This window comes from Propithecus coquereli, unplaced genomic scaffold (genome assembly GCF_000956105.1).
Source record: "Propithecus coquereli isolate 6110/MARCELLA unplaced genomic scaffold, Pcoq_1.0 Scaffold326, whole genome shotgun sequence".
NCBI classification, from domain to species: Eukaryota; Metazoa; Chordata; class Mammalia; order Primates; family Indriidae; genus Propithecus; species Propithecus coquereli.
This window is the reverse complement of record NW_012148908.1, coordinates 1089008-1099647: the sequence shown is the minus strand read 5'-3', so window position 1 is coordinate 1099647 and position 10640 is coordinate 1089008. Positions and strand designations below refer to the sequence as shown.

At 35.6% G+C, this 10640-nt stretch overlaps 1 pseudogene across 1 annotated transcript; it reads left to right on the top strand.

The window, feature by feature from the left end:
* Nucleotides 1–7036: 7036 nt before the first annotated feature.
* LOC105815296 lies at nucleotides 7037–7708 on the top strand (annotated as a pseudogene). The gene has a single exon (XR_001137737.1). The product of XR_001137737.1 is annotated as a gametocyte-specific factor 1 pseudogene (transcript).
* Nucleotides 7709–10640: the final 2932 nt, after the last annotated feature.

Genomic DNA, 10640 nt, shown 5'->3' with positions numbered 1-10640 from the left:
GAAAAATAATTTATGAGATAATATGGGAAAATGAAACACTGATTTGATGTTTGATTATATAAAGGCATTTTGTTAAGTTATTTTAGGTGTAAAAATGGAATTATGTGTTTGCAGATGTACAAATAGAAAGGAAGACAGATATACACGTATATATGTGTACATATACATGAATACATTGATATTTCATATGGAGAAATTAATGTTAATATTTAGGTAGTTATCATAATGGTATGTGGTATGCATTCATTAGTGTACAGTCACACACCACATAGTGATGTTTTGGTAAATGTCAGACCACATATAAGATGGTGATCCCATAAGATTATAATACCATATTTTTACCTTTTCTACAGTTTTCTAGGTTTAGAGACACAAATACTTTTGTGTTACACTTGCCTACAGTATTCAGTAAAGTACATGCTATACAAGTTTATAGCCTAGGAGCAATAGGCTATACCATACAGCCTAGGTATATAGTAGGCTATACCATCTATATAGAGTGTAAATACACTCTATTATGTTCACACAACAAAATCGCCTATTTTTCAAACTGTATTCCTGTCGTTAAATGATAATCTCAAAAATAGTATGGACAAATCAATAGACTAAGATACAGGCATGGTTTAGTTTCTGTTCTGCCTTCTGTAACTAACCAGATCTGTCAGTTTAAAAAAAGTTATTTAATCAGAGGCTCAGAAAAAATGAAGTATTTAATCTAGATGGTTTTTATAATTTCTTCTAGCTCTGAAATTTAATGATTCTATGAATATATTATTGGGCTGTTTGAAAACTTCCACATAGAAATCTACTTTATTTATTTAATAAAATATTAAACAGATCCTACAATACATACCTTTCACACTAATGTTCCAGACTTTGATATAGCCAACAAAACATACAGCAATTTTACTTACAAGATAGGAATCATAAATAAATAAAATATGACAATCAACAATGCATAATGATTTAGTCAAAAGTAAAGGCAAAAATTAATAGTTCCACCTGGGGGATAGAAAGCTGGAAAGAGTGACGACAACAACAAGCTGGACAATCTGCAAATTTCAAAACTTTTCTTCACCCATCAGAGAGCTGAGGTGTCAGGAAAAACAACTAAATAGAAATTTAAGGAAAGAGGAGTACCTCCAAATGAGCAATGGGAGCAAGCACTTGCTTACCTAAGGTAAATGGCAAATGCTATCAGACATCTGTAAGAAAAATTCTAACATATTTGGCCAAGTATGGGCTAATGAAAACACATGGAGCCCCTGAGCTGCATATACAAGGGAAATTCACACCACACTTACAAGCTCTTCTCCACAGACTTGACAAGGTTCAAGCTAAGAGGTAGGGTAAGGGTGGCAGCAATCACTGCAGGAAAGGCAGGAAACTCTCATTGGATCTTTCTCCTCTTTCTTTCAGAACAAAGGGCTTAAAACGCTGGGAGATGGGCAACAAACCTGTCGATCTTTGAGCTTTGCTGAAAACCCACTGTAGTTGGAAGAAACAGAAAAAAATACCTTCTACTCCTTGTTAGGGATGGGCAGGAATAGGTATGTAGCTGCAAGACCCAGACCTACAGCTAGGGGCAGAGCAAGGCCCTACTCACAAGACCCACGGACCTACTTCCTGCCAAGACAAGCTTTCTTAGAATGGAGAACATGTACCCAAAAAAGGCTAACAGTACCTAATAAAAAGTAACATGGTCTACTACTGGGAGAGAGGCCCTAGAGCATGGAAAGGGAGCTTATCTTAGGAAAAGCACAAAGTAAAGACCTAACCTAAGGATGGGGAAGACAAAGAGAAAAATCCTCTAGCCAATCAGCACCCATTCTACATACGAAGTATAACTCTACAGGAATCTGAAGCCTCTTGTACACTGAATAACAAACAAATCTCAAACCTAGCTCTACTCTTGATTAGATTAACTCTCAATGCACCACACTAAAGGTCTAGCAGAAAAAGACCTATACATGTCCTATACATGTTCTATACATAGCCTAACTATCATATTAACCTCAGTTTCTGTTGTCCTACACAAGATGTACGGCTTTCAACAATAGCATATTATGAGACATACCAAAAAAGGCAAGAAAAAATATACTGTCAAGAAAAAGCAATCAAGAGAACCACAATCAGGTTAAATGAAATTAATCAAATGAAACCCAAAGCAGGTGCTTTTGTTCTTTTTGTACCTGATCCAACTAGAAGATAGATCCTGGTGAGAGGAGGGGATGATCGGGAAAAATATGAATTTACAGTTATTGAAATGAGACACACTGGTTTTATAACAATAGAAAGAGAGCAAAACAAGTAGGCACCTAGGGAGAGATCTCTAGCACCTGGGGAGGGGCCCTAGCACCTGAAGAAGGAATCCCAGAACTTGGGAAGAAAACCCCTTAGACCCTAGAGGTAGAAGGGAGGGGAGGCATAAATGATCTTTGTCTTTCAGAACTACTTCGGGAGCCTTCCATCACCCTAAAGGAAAATGCACTGGTGCTGCTCTCACAAACTACTGGGAATTTTGAAAGTAAATCAACTACTAAGCCCATCCAACATCCCCTACCCGATGGCTCCAACCATGAACCAGGAGAGCATGGCCCAGTTCCTGCATCTTGGATGCAGAATACCTCCACATGTTGTCCACAACTAGGGCGAATGAATTGGTAAAGCAAGACAGATTTAACTGACAGCCCTCAGGTGGTCTCTCTCTAAAAACAGGAACTAAACAGAACTACTGGGACTGAACTGGGGGCCTTAGGGCTTACCAGCTGGTAGGCAAGAAAGGAGACCCTGTCAACCTGTCTGACTGATCTATGTCTTTCTTAGAGGGGCACCTAACAATTTAAACTCTGTTTTGAGGGGTGGCATGTGTGCCCTAAAGATTGTGCTTCTTGTGTGAAAGGCAGAAATTAACCACAAAAACAGTGTGCACCCAGAGGTAGCTATAAGAAACATTGAAGTATTTAACAAAACACTTTTGGTTGACCACGTAACCCTCAGCTATATATTATGTTCACAGTTTTACCTACAATGGAAGTTATTCTATTACAAAAGTGGTATGAAATTTCTCCCTGCCTTTAGTTGAAAATTAGAACCTGAGTTAAAGGACAAGGTTTGAAAGTTAAAGGATAACTGAACAGTGAGAGACATCCAGGGAGATTTATGTCCCCAGAGTTATGTGTTTATAATTCAATAGTAGGCAAAACCTACAGCTGTTCCTTTACATTCCAAATGATGTGTTTACATGAAGTAGATTAGGTTTCTCTCCCTCTCTCAGGAGGGGAGGGTGAATCTGTCCTACATAACTCCCAGATTCATCATTTCACAGTTCCTCTCCTACAGTGCAAGAAATCCCCTTTTTATATTAATACATGCAGGAAGACATATGGCCCTCAATGCATTGCCCTGAATGGGGAGGCAATTCAGTTATTGCTGAGAGATGCTAAGATGCAGAGATTGTTGAGAGTAACAAAGTCATGTGGCACTTAACAATGCGGATATGTTCTGAGAAATGCATCATTAGGCCTACTACATACCTAGGCTATATGATATAGTCTATTGCTTCCTAACCTATACAGCAAGTAACTGTATTGAATGCTGTAGGCAACTGTAATACAATGGTAATATTTGTGTATCTAAACATATCAACCAAGAAAGGATACAGTAAAAATATGGTATTATAATCTTATGGCTCCACCATCTTATATATAGTCCGAGACATTGTTATGTAGTTTGTCTCTACTCTAGAAATCTCATGTTTGCTTTTTGGATAAAAATTACTATAGATATTAATATGTTAACATACTCTGTTATGGACTAAATTTTGTGTTCCTCCTAAATTCATATGTTGAAGCCCTAACCCCTTGTACCTCAGAATATGAGTATATTTGGAGATAGGGCCTTTAAAGAGATAATTACTTTAAAAAGAGACCATTTGGGTGTGCCCTAATCTGACTGGTGTCCTTATAAGAGGACAAAAAGACACACAGAAAGACACTAGAGGCTCTGACACACACAGACGAAAGGCCATGTGAGTACACAGCAAGAAGGTGGGCATCTGCAAGTCAAGGAGAGAAGTCTCTGAAGAAATCAAACCTGCAGACCTCTTGATCTTGATCTTTTAGCCTCCAGAACTATGAGAAAATAAACATTCGGCCACCCACTCTGTAGTATTTTGTTATGGCAGCCCTGACAAACTAATATACCCCATCAAAAAATTGGGAGTTTTCTAAGCTCAGTGCTCCTCAGCTGTGATACAAATCCTGTGTGTACAGTATACATCTGGCACGCCCCTATAGGACACGGGGAAGAAAAAACCACCAATGTAAACACGAAGTTCATGCTGCCTGCTGTGCCATAAGTAATAAACTATGTAAATCCATTTGGGCTCCTTGTTTCCTTACCAGAGAAAGTATAGCAGGCCAACTTAAGTACTGCATTATACACTGTTGCTTAGAACTATTTGATCACTTGATAGTTCCCTAAATTAAATAAAAACTTAGTTCAGATAAAAACTTGTACATAAGTATTTACAGTTGCTTTATTCACCATCACAACTGGAAAGAATCCAAATATTCCTACAATAGGGAATAAACAGGCTTCAATGAAATTCTAGTCACCAATAGAAAAGAATACTACTAATAAAAACAATCTGAAAGAATTTCAAATGCAGCATAGTAAGTGAAAGAAGCCAGAATCAAAAGGCTACATGCTGTATAATTTCATCTACATGGCATTCTTGAAAGGCAAAAGTGTAATTTCAGAAAACTAGTAAGTGGTCATGAGGGGTTAATACTGGGGATAGCAGGGTGACTATAAAAGTTTGGAAAGTGATGGATTGCTTGATATGTTAACATGTAGTTAACATATTTTTATATATTTGTCAAAACTCACAGAAATGTAACACTAAAAACAGTAAATGTAGTAGTAAAAGGCATTTAATAAAATTCAAGAAACATAAATAAGAGATCTCTGCAGGCTAGAAAAGAGTATGTAAGTACACAAACAGAGTAGAAAAATGAAAAATTAATTCAGATACATAAAAGAACAGAAAAATACTCCAACTTTATTTTTTTCTAAATGAGAACTGTACATAACAATACATTAACCACAAGAAACACAGAAAAGGTATTTCCTAGTTTTAACCCAACTAGATACTATAATAACATGTTCACTTATAGTTAAAAGGATTTACTACAGTAACACAAATAAAAATATTAAAATTGAAAAAAATTTTCACTAATAAGAACAAAAATAAAAAATTAGCAAAGTGTCATAGTATTTAATATTTCTATATCAAGCACACAAAACAAATACACGTATATAAGAAATATCATACTAATCAATCAACTGTAAAATGAGTTTGAGAATGCTAACAAGCATTTGATATGAATTTAAATGAAATTAAGTAGAAAAGACCAATTGCAATTCATAAAACTTTATTTCATATGAAAGGTAATTCCAGGAAAATGAAAAATAAATAGATGAATCAAAGGTATACAAATGTCTCTATACGGAGAATATTATTAACAATTAAGAGGGCAAAACTGAAATGTAGATTTCTTTCTCTTTCTTTTAGTATCAGATTCATTTTACTAAGTCCCTAACTCCACCTTAACTAAAATAAAAAGTCCACTAAATATGCAGAACAAAATATTGGATATGACAGAAAAAAAGTTCAGTGAACTTGAAGACAGATAACAGAAATTACTCAATCTGAAAATCCTGTCTTCCAAAAAACTAAAACAACAAAATGGAGGAAAAAGGAGCAATATCTCAGAGATCTATGTGACAGTATCAAACAGCCTAACATATGAACACACATGTAACTGGCATTCTAGAAAGAAAAAATAATGTGGCAGAAAAAAAATTTCCAGACATAGTAACCAAATTTCCCAAATTTGATGAAAACCATTGACTCACAAATCCAAGAAGCTCAGTTACCCACAAACAGGAGAAACTCAAAGAAAAACCACACCTAGGCACATGACAGTCTAACTGCTGAAAACAAAAGATAAAATAGAAAGTGAACAAAGAGAAAAAAATGCTCATTATGTACAAAACAATGGATGCCAGAAAGCAGTGGATATGATATCTTTAAAGTGCTAAAAGAAAGAAAAAGCAACCCAGGAGTCTATATTCAATCAAAATATTCTTCAAAACAAATGTGAAATAACAGCAGTTTCAAATGAATGAAAGCCAAGAGAAGTCACCTACAACTGAAACTGTAAGACATGCTTGATATTTTTCAAGATGAAGGGAAATTAACCAGATAAAAACTCAGGTATACAGGCAAAAATGAAGAACACCAGAAATGGTAAATATGCCAGGCAATATAAAGACTATTTTTTCCTTTTCTTAATTTCCTTAAAAGACAACTCACTGTTTAAAGCAAAAATAACAATGTAAGGTGGAGTTTGTAATACATGTACATGAAAAAGATATAACAGCTCAAAGAATAGAGAAGCGGGTAAGTGGAATTTTACTGTTGTAAGATTTTTACATTTGTCAAGTGGGAAGAATTTACAGGACATGAGAAATAACAAGTATCGTCTGGGAAGTGGTACAACAGTATGTCCCAGTAGACTATAATAAGTCAAGGATGTATACTCTTAGTGCTACAATAACCACTAAAGAAAATAAAACAAGCATTGCTTAAAGCCAAGAGAAAATACAATGGAATACAAAATATTTAAGAACTCTGCAAAAAAGCAGAGAGGATAAACAAACCAGAAGGACAAATAAAATAGCAAGATAGACTTAAACAGACCATATCAATAATTATTTTAAATAAATTGACTAAGGATGCCAATTAAATGATGAGATAGTCAGACTAGATTACAAAGTATGATCCAATAATATGCTAACAAATACTTAAAGTATTAAACCATAAATAAGTTTTTGGTGGTATGTCTTTATAGACATACCACCAAAACAGTAAAGACATACCACCAAAACAGTAAAGATAAGAAGCTGGCAAGGCTATACTATTATCAAACCAAATGGATTCCAAGACAACAAGTTACCAGAGGCACAGATGTGGGGCAAGAGTGACTGTGGGGAGAGTGTGTCTCCACGAAGCACTTGGATTCAGCTCCTTCATTTCCAACATGGAAGAAACATCGACTCCTTGGACCCTAAAGAGCTATTACAATGCCCCTATGATAAAAAGCACCAGATCAGGGCCTGCAGATTTCCTTATCATCTTATCAAGTGCAGAAAGAACCATACTGATGTGGCAAACAAATTGGCTGCTTGTCCCTTCAACACTCACAACCAGGTTCCTCAGGCTGAAATCAGTCATCATATCTCAAGCTGTGATGACAAAAGTTGTATTGAGCAAGATACTGTCAACCAAACCAGGAACCTTGGACAAAAGACCCTGGCTGAGAGCACATGTCAGTGTCCTTCTTGCAACAAAGACTGGGATAAAGATTTGTGGGAACAGACCAGCATCCCATTTGTCTGGGGCACAGCCAACTACTGTGGCAACAGCCCGGTAAGCAACATAGTTAGGGAACATAAGTGTAACCTGGCTTCAGGCATGCAAGTTCCCAAATCTTTGCCATATGTCCTACCATGGAAAAACAATGGAAAAGCACAGTAACTGAATATCTATCTCATCAAATGCAGATCCTACAAGACTCTTGCTTTTTCCTACTACCAGTGAGTTCTTCATTTTTCTCCTAATCTAATTACAGAATGATAAACTGTGATTAAAGAGGGAAATTTGGTAATGATAAAAGGATCAATTCATCATAAAGACATAATAATCCTAAATATATATGCACTTAATAAGCTTCAAAATATGTGAATAGTCACATAACTAAAAGAGGAACCAGAAAAATCCACAGAATTGGAATTAACATTCATCTCTCAGTAATTGACAGAACAAGTAGAAATAAACTCAGTATGAATATAAAAGACCTAAAAACACCATCACCTAATTTTATAAAATTGACATTTACAGAACACTACACCTGACAGTTGCAAATGCTGATTATATAAACTGGGTCATTTTTATCATACCCAATTAAATCAGAGTTGGGGGTAAGGGGGTGGAAGCCCTTGAGGCACATGACACCTGTTCCAAGAATTACCAGCAAGCCCAGCTGCTGAAATGGCCTGGCATAATCCTAAAACCAGTTTTACCTAGTACATGCTGAAAGGACCTGACGTGACTCTAAGAATAGTTTTATTTACCAATGAGCTTTCTCTCAAAACTATAGGTAGCATTTTTTTCCTAATAAAATGTCCAAGCTTTTCTTTGTTCTTCAGACATACCGAGGACCATTCCAGTCTGTGTTTATGTTTCAAACTGCAATATACATTCCCAAATAAAATGTATTGCATAAATCTGTCTCTGTATATTTTATTTTGACTTTGACAAAACTAACGAATACACATTCTTTTCAAATACATATGGAATGTTCAGGAAGGCAGACCATATGCAGGTCCACAAAATAAGTCTTAATAAATTTTAATAAAACTGAAACCTTGCAGAATAAAATTACAAATCAAAACAATAACATATTTACACCCATCCTCATTCTCTCTAGTCCCTATTCAACTTTCTTCAACTTTACATCCCCTTTAACTGCAACCTTTCCTTTCTCCATTCCTTCACATCAAAATATTTTTTACTATGAAAGTGAATATTTACTTAGAATGACAAATCACAACAAATTACAAATTGTAAAAGCTGAAAAATTATACACAAATTTAGATTTCCAGAAAAATAACTTAATTTTTAAAATAACTCAGTGTGTGATATACCTCTTTACACAATTTTCTTCACTGTTTTTCGCTATATGCTTTTTGATAATCTTTTCATGTTGCTTCTAAAATATTGGTTTCTATAAAGTATAGAGGGAATATAAAGATAATTCAATTTTTCCTACAGCATACCTGATTAAAATTTGTTTTTGCTATTGATAATTTACAACAACTATATTCAACTTCACCATTCATCATTGGTAACCTTATGAAAACTATTAAGTTTGAAAAAATTTCTACTAAGTTTTTGTTATACCCAAGCTATTAAGATTTGTAACAATTCTCTTTGGACTAGCTTCAGGCTCCATCAGATTCAGAACCTGTTTTTCCTCAACTACATAAGGCCCATGATAGATGGGACAAGACATATTCCTACCCTGATACTTCAGGCCCTATACCATACTGCCAGACTGCCCAGTGAGTTGGAATGTTCCAGGAAATCATTTCCATACTAGGAGAGCTAGTAATAGCCTGACTATACATGGAAGTGAATTCAAACCACATAAATACATTTCATTAAACTCAACCAAAATATACTCCCCAAGTCAGCTTTCCCTTAGCTAGATTCTGCGCCCCACCCCGCCCCCGAAAATGTCCTTAGCTGCTCCAATGTCACTTGATATGAGAAGAAATGTGATGGAGGAGAAGTCAAAGTGGAAAGAGACAGCAGTCTTAACCATCTGAGGTTAAAACATCTTTTGTAAAGTTTTAAAATACATATGAACATGTAAATTTCTTTTTAAGATCCTTAACAGGGTCTTTGAAGGACTTATGCAAATGAAGTCTTTGAAGCTTGAGTTTCACTAAGCTCTGGTCAGTAGAACTATGATACATTATTTTCACTAAAAACTGAGAAACAAGGAAAACTCCTCATCCAAAGACACTGGTGTTGAAATTATTATATTTATCACACTAACCAGCATTTACTGAGTGCCTAGACTTCATTAAGTAACTTCTTTACATTTAATCCTCACATCTCTGTAAGGTAAGTTCTACCACAATTCCCATTTTGCAAATGAAGAAAATGAGTTACAGAAAGAGTAAATCACTTTCCCAATTACACAGCTAATAAAAGGTGGACCTGCAACTGAAAGCAGGTAGCCTGGCTCCAGGGCTCACACCTCTTTTCAGAACATTGAACTGCCTGCCATAGGAGCAAGTTAGTGATTGTGGCCTGGGTGTGAGTGTGACTGTGTCTTAGGAGGAGGAAGAGATGAGGAAAGGAAATGTTGATACGCTCTTAAAATTGACTTTGTTTTATCTCACTTTCGTGCTGTGGTTAGGGAGTTGATTTTAGGTAGCATAAGAGTCAGTCAGTAAGACTCAAAGGCAAAACTGACTCAGCTAAGATTTAAAAGCCTTAAACTCCCATTTCAGGACTTCCATGATCAAATTATCAAAAGTATCACAACACATTCCTTGGAAGACATTTCTTGCTTTCATTTCCTCACCTAACATTCAATCCTCAAACCACTGAAAAATAGATTTGTTTCAGAGTGCTCTAGCAAAACTAGTCTTGCCAAGTGACCCACTTCTTGATTATTAAATCAAACAGATACTTTTCAGACCTTAGACTGAGCATCTAACAGCAACATATACTTTGGTTAGTAGTAAAGACTGCTCAGCCACTTACTAGCTATTTGACCTTGGATGAATTTAAAGTTAACCTATATCTACTGTCCAGCTATAAAATGAGATTACCTACTTACAGAGTTCTTAGCATTAAAAGAGATAACATATATAAAACACTTAGGAGAATGCCTACTAGATAGAATTTATACAAATTACTGATATTAGTCATTCCTTGAAACTTGCCTTCCTAAGCATCCAAGACACCACTCTCTCCTGGTTTTCCTCCTACTTTT